This window comes from Phoenix dactylifera, chromosome 2 (genome assembly GCF_051530095.1).
Source record: "Phoenix dactylifera cultivar Ajwa chromosome 2, Ajwa_hap1_PhDact_Kaust_v1.1, whole genome shotgun sequence".
Taxonomy (NCBI): Eukaryota; Viridiplantae; Streptophyta; class Magnoliopsida; order Arecales; family Arecaceae; genus Phoenix; species Phoenix dactylifera.
In genome coordinates this window covers 24,721,639-24,728,572 of record NC_143191.1, presented here as the reverse complement: position 1 = coordinate 24,728,572, position 6,934 = coordinate 24,721,639, and positions in this window count along the sequence as shown.

The following is a 6,934-nucleotide window of genomic DNA, read 5'->3' as shown; positions in this document are numbered from 1 at the left end:
GGCGGTGAATAGAAGTTTTGATTAAACGCTTGGATTAGGGTTAAAAACTCGGATCCCGACCGCGAGTCGACTCCTGTAAGTCTCGAGTCGACTCGACCTCGAGTCGACTCCCAAATATGCGCGAGTCGACTCCCCTAATGCTGTCATCGACCTCGAGTCGACTCCCGTCTATGGGCGAGTCGACTCCCCTTATGCCGCCATCGATCTCGAGTCGACTCCCGTCTATGTGCGAGTCGACTCCCCCATGTGAGCCGACTCTGAAACTTACTCGAGTCGACTCGAACTCTGGCACGCACCTAAAAGTCATGCTATTTTCGTACCAACCAAGGGACAATCACTAAGTTATGATCTGATTTGATGAGAAACTCCATATTTAGCACAAGATAATCATCAAAATCAATGAACTAGAAGAGAATATCACTAGGATGGATCAATCACTCCTAATCCTCTCCTAAGCACACTAAATCTCTCTTCACACAAGGGTTTTGTGAAGATATCAGCTAATTGATCATCAGTGCAAACAAATTGAAGTGTCACATCACCATTCAGTACATGATCTCTTATGAAGTGATGTCTTATCTCAATATGTTTAGTTCTTGAATGCTGAATTGGATTTTTAGTTAGATTAATAGCACTAGTGTTATCACAATTAATAGGAATTTTATCTTGTTTAATTCCATAATCTTTCAATTGTTGTTTGATCCACATGATTTGAGCACAACAACTCCCGGCTGCAACATATTCAGCTTCAGCAGTAGATAATGCAACCGAGTTTTGTTTCTTGCTAAACCATGAGATTAGATTTTCTCCTAAGAATTGATACGACCCGCTGGTGCTTTTTCTATCAAGTTTACAACCAGCAAAGTCTGAATCTGTGTATCCTATTAAGTTCAGGCTAGATTCTTTAGAATACCATAAACCTATATTTTTTGTTCCTATTAGGTATTTAAAGATTCTCTTGACTGCAATTAGATGAGATTCCTTAGGATTAGACTGATATCTAGCACACATGCATACACTAAACATGATATCAGGTCTACTCGCAGTGAGATACAATAAAAATCCTATCATACCTCTATACAGCTTTTGATCTACAGATTTACCTGATTCATCTTGGTCTAGTTTGCATGATGAGCTCATGGGTGTGCTGATTGACTTATTTTCCTCCATATCAAACTTCTTAAGCATCTCCTTGATGTATTTAGCTTGATTGATGAAGATCCCTTCTTTTGATTGTTTGATTTGAAGCCCGAGGAAATAGTTCAGCTCTCCCATCATGCTCATTTCAAACTCACTCTGCATCAAGTCAGCAAATTCTTCGCAGAGGCGATTGTTAGTAGCACCGAAAATAATATCATCAACATAAATCTGCACTAATAACATATCTTTGTTTTTCTTCTTCAAAAATAGTGTTGTATCTACATTTTCCCTAGAGAACTCATGATCTAGTAGAAATTTGCTAAGTCTTTCATACCATGCTCTAGGTGCTTGTTTCAAACCATAAAGTGCTTTGTTCAATTTATACACATGATTAGGGTATTGATGATTTTCAAAACCAGAAGGTTGTTCTACATACACCTCCTCATTAATATACCCATTTAGAAATGCACTTTTTACATCCATTTGAAATAATTTGAAATTCTTAGAGCATGCAAATGCTAGTAATAGTCTGATTGCCTCAAGTCTAGCTACAGGAGCAAAGGTTTCATCAAAATCTATACCTTCTTCTTGATTATAGCCCTTTGCTACTAGTCTAGCCTTATTCCTAATTACAATTCCATTTTCATCAAGTTTATTTTTATATATCCATTTGGTACCTATAATTGAATATTCAGAGGGTCGTTCAACTAGGTTCCATACCTTATTTCTAGTAAATTGGTTTAATTCTTTTTGCATTGCATTTATCCAATTTACATCTTTTTCAGCTTCTTCTATGTGTTTGGGTTCAAAATGTGAGACAAAAGCTAGATGATTATTTAAGTTCCTAAGAGATGCTCTAGTCCTAACAGGTTGAGATGGATCATCTAAAATTAAATTCTTAGGATGCCCATGAGCATACCTCCAAGCCTTAGTCAGCCCATGATCCACAACAGCCTCTTGGCTTGATGATGCATTTTCAATTAATTTTTGTTCATCTTCTTGTAAAGTCATCTCATCAATCTTTTCTTCAAGTATTTCAGCATCATCATCAAGATCAACTCTCTTGCTAGAAGAATTATCACTAGAGTCATCAAAAACTACTTGTATTGATTCTTCAATAACAAGGGTTCTTTTATTAAAGACTCTATAGGCTTTACTAGTTGTAGAATACCCCAAAAATATACCCTCATCAGATTTAGAGTCAAATTTACCTAGATTATCTTTTCCATTATTATGAACAAAACACCTACATCCAAAGACATGAAAATAGTTTACCTTTGGTTTTCTGTTTTTCCAAAGTTCATAAGATGTTTTCTTTATAATGGGTCTCAATAAAATTCTATTTAGTATATGACATGAGGTATTAATGGCTTCTCCCCAAAAGTACTTAGAGAGGTTACTTTCACATAGCATGGTTCTAGCCATTTCCTCTAGGATTCTATTTTTCCTTTCTGCAACTCCATTTTGTTGCGGAGTCCTAGGTGCAGAAAAATTATGAGTTATTCCCTTTTTACTACAAAACTCATCAAATAAATGATTTTCAAATTCGGTTCCATGGTCACTTCTAATAGCTATGACTGAAGTATCTCTAGCATTTGTTACTTCCTTATGAAATTTCTTAAAAACTGAAAATGCTTAATCTTTATGAGCTAAGAACATGACCCAAGTATATCTAGAAAAGTCATCTACAATAACTAGACCATATTTATTTCCTCCTAGACTTGTGGTTCTAGTTGGTCCGAATAGATCCATGTGTAGTAGTTCTAGAGGTCTAGAAGTAGAGACACAATTTATGGATTTAAAGGAGTTCCTTGATTGTTTGCCATATTGACAAGCTTCACATATCTTATTCTTTTCAAACTTTAGTTTTGGCAAACCTATCACCAAATCTCTTTTAACTAGTTTTGATATTGTGTCCATACTCGCATGACCTAACTTACGGTGCCATAACCAACTAGCATCATTATCCTTAGTTTCATTAACAACTAAACATGGGTTATGTTTGGCAAGATCCTCAAGGTCTACTACATACACATTCCCACGTCTTATTCCTTTGAAAACTAAACTATTGTCATTTGAGTTGGTTATGATGCATAAGGTTGGTTTGAATAACACATCAAAACCTCTATCACATAATTGACTAATGCTAAGTAGATTATGCTTAAGACCATCAACATATCGAACATTATCAATAAAAGTTGAAGGGGTAATTTGTACTTTACCTATACCAATGATGTGACCTTGGTTATTGTCTCCAAATGTCACAGCACCTCCCTTCTTGGGCTCAAGGGTGAAGAATTGGTCTTTGTCACCCGTCATGTGTCTTGAGCAGCCACTATCCAAGTACCAACAGTTTTTGTCGACCTTGGCTGCAAGACACTCCTACACAAGGAAATCATACAATTTTAGGTACCCAAGTTTTCTTGGGTCCTTCATGGTTAGTAATGTTGGTTTCTTTTGGAACCCAAACCTTTTTAATTTTTCTTTTAGCTTTTCCTTTCCTATGGTCACACATATTAGCTTTATGTCCTGCTTTTCCACAGCAAAAACAGGTTATATTCTTAGTTTCACTTTCCCCTTCTTTCACAAAGAAATTACTAATGAGCTTTTGCTTATTCTTAGGTTTATACCCTAAACCGGCTCTATTAAACACAGCTCGTTGATTATTGAGTATCATTTTTAATTTTTCTGAGCTATATGTAAATTTTTCTACAAAAGGCGTGTACTTTTCAAGTTCTAGTGTCAATTTTTGTTTTTCTGTTTTTAGTGCATTTAAGTCTTTTGTGAAATTACCTCCAATAGTTTGCTTATCCTTTTTAAGTTCAGAAATTTCCTTGGTTAGTTTTTCGTTATCTTTACTTAAGGTATGAGTTTTTTGAGTTAACATTTGGTTGCTTGTCTTAAGTTCTAAATTTTCTTTAGTGATAAAATCCTTATCCTTAACTAATTTATCGTATTTATGGAGGTGAGATTGATTGGTTAGTTTTAGCTCTTTATTCTTAAGGCTTATTGTCTTATATTCATCCATTAATTCGTTAAACGCATCATATAACTCATCCAATGTAAAATCTAAATGCATTTCAGATGTTACCTCATTTTCGTTTGTCATAAAGCATAAATTGGCCTTTTCTTCTTGTTCCTCCTCCGATGATGAAGATGATGTATCGGAGTCCGATAAGGTGGAGACGAGGACTTTCTTTTTCTTGTGCTTGCTAGCCTTCTTGAGCAAAGGACAGTCCGCTCTGAAGTTTTCCGGCTTCTTACATTCGTAGCATCCGATTCCCTCATTTTCTCTTTCCTTACCTTTATCCTTGTAATAGGAACTTGAAGGACCTCTCCTTTGATGAAAGAACTTCTTTCGATTGATGAATTTTCTGAACTTACGTACGAGAAGAGCCTCATCATCATCTCCCTCATGATCTTCTTCTTCACTGCTGCTACTGCAAGATAAATCCTTGTTAGAAGAAGTAGATTTGAGAGCTATTACCTTTTTCTTATGAGAGGATTCTTCTTCGCTGTGCTGTTTCATTGTAAGCTCGTGCGTCATTAAGGATCCAAGAAGCTCCTCAAGTGGAAGCTTATTCAAGTCCTTGGCTTCTTGGATTGCCGTCACTTTGGCTTCCCATGACCTTGGTAGACAACGAAGAATCTTCCTGACAAGCTCACTGTTAGAATAATTTTTGCCAAGGTTTTTTAGGCCATTGACAATGTCAGTAAATCTAGTAAACATGCAAGTGATTGTTTCATTAGAATTCATTTTAAATAATTCATACTTATGAACTAATATATTTATTTTGGATTCTTTTACTTGATTTGTGCCCTCGTGGGTCACTTCAAGTCTATCCCAAATCTCTTTTGCAGAATTGCAAGTAGAGACTCTATTGAATTCATTTCTATCTAAAGAACAATAAAGTACATTCATGGCTTTGGCATTTAGTTGTGCCTTCCTTATGTCATTGTCATCCCAATCCTTTTCAAGCTTGGGTACAGTGACACCTTCTACATGAATGGATGGGATGTATGGTCCATTTAGTATGGTGGTCCACATCTCATAGTCTTGGGCTTGGATAAATATTCTCATCCTAGCCTTCCAATATGAGTAGTCGGATCCATTAAAGAATGGAGGTCTATGTGTGGACTGGCCCTCAATGTGAGAAGATCCAAATGGGGTTGTCATTATGATCTTTTACTCTTTGGGTAGTAGAGTTCAGGCTCTGATACCACTTGTTGCCCAGATAGACAACCCAAGAGAGGGGGTGAATTGGGTTTTAAAATAATTATTGCAATTAAAATGTCTGTGGATAACTAATTAATACTTTTTGTAAGTTAATTAATTAGATGCTATGTGCAGTGAATGAAATGAAAGTAAGAGATGACACGGCAATCACAAACACAAAGATTTTATAGTGGTTCGGAGCTAACCCTCGCTCCTACGTCCACTCCCCAAGCCTCACTTGGGAATTCGCTATAACCCCTCGGATTACAGCCGGTTGTTTTACAAGCTCACAACCTAACTTGTTGTTTTACGAGGTCACAACGAACTCGGTCGGTTTTTCCAGGCTCACCGACTAGAACCACCCGATTGTTTTCTCGGGATCACAATTGAACCCTCACACGTTGGTTTCAACCTAGGCTCACCAACAAACCTTTACACCCTTGATTCAATCCCCTGATTGAATCAAGTAAGGACCAAATGGATAGAAAGAACAAAGAGAAAAATACAGCTTCTAAATAAGCAGATATTCAGCAATATGAATAATAGAAAAGTTAAGAGCCCTCAAACAAGTTTATGATGATGTAGTGGAGGGCTTCTCGAACTTTGGGTCTCCTCTTGAATGTCTTGAAGACTTGAAGGCAGAAGGAGACTTCTTTAATGCTGGGAAGAGTTGGTTGAATGGAGTTAATGGCTCTCTTCCTTCTTTTCCGCTGAAATCCCTTTGGCAGATGAAGTTATTGTGTTTTCTTTGAAAGGAATGTTACTTCTCTACCTTGCTACAGTTCTCTGTGGCTATTTAAGCCATTCCCCTCGGAAACTAGCCGTTAGACACACTTTACTAGCTGTTCTGCACATTCTGCACATCCTGACAATGTGTCCGTTGGGATCGGAGTCGACTCGCGCGATCTGGAGTCGACTCGGCTGTAGCAGGAGTCGACTCATGCTTTTCTGGAGTCGGCTCGGCAACTGTTCCGGATTTGAATGAAAGTGTTCTTCTCGACTGGGAGTCGACTCGACTTAACCCGGAGTCGACTCCCCAAAGTCTGGAGCTGACCTGGCACTTTTGGAGTCGGCTCATCCCAAGGAATCCATAGAGATATTCTTCAACTTCACTTACTCGAGTCGACTCGGAAATTCTGGGAGTCGACTCGGCGCTCAGAGCCCGAACTCCCGATCTTCTGTCTTTTGGCTCGTGCAGTCTTGGAGTCGACTCGAACTGTTCTGGAGTCGACTCGGCTCTCAGTATCCGAAAAACAGTCTTCTGTCTTTTTGGAGTAGCGCTGCCTTGGAGTCGACTCGAACTGTCTTGGAGTCGACTCGCGTCTCAGAGACAACAATACTGTCTTCTGTCTTTTTGGGGTCGCGCTGTCTCGGAGTCGACTCGGGCTTTGCGGGAGTCGACTCGGCTCTCAGTGTCCGAAAGTTGCTCTCTGACTTTTGCCTTGTATAACACTGAGAGTCGACTCTCGCTTCCTTTAGAGTCGACCTGCCAACCATCGGAGTCGACTCGCGTTTCTCAGGAGTTGACTCGGCTCTCAGGGTCCAAAATGACTTCTCTTTCTATCTATAACTCCCTAG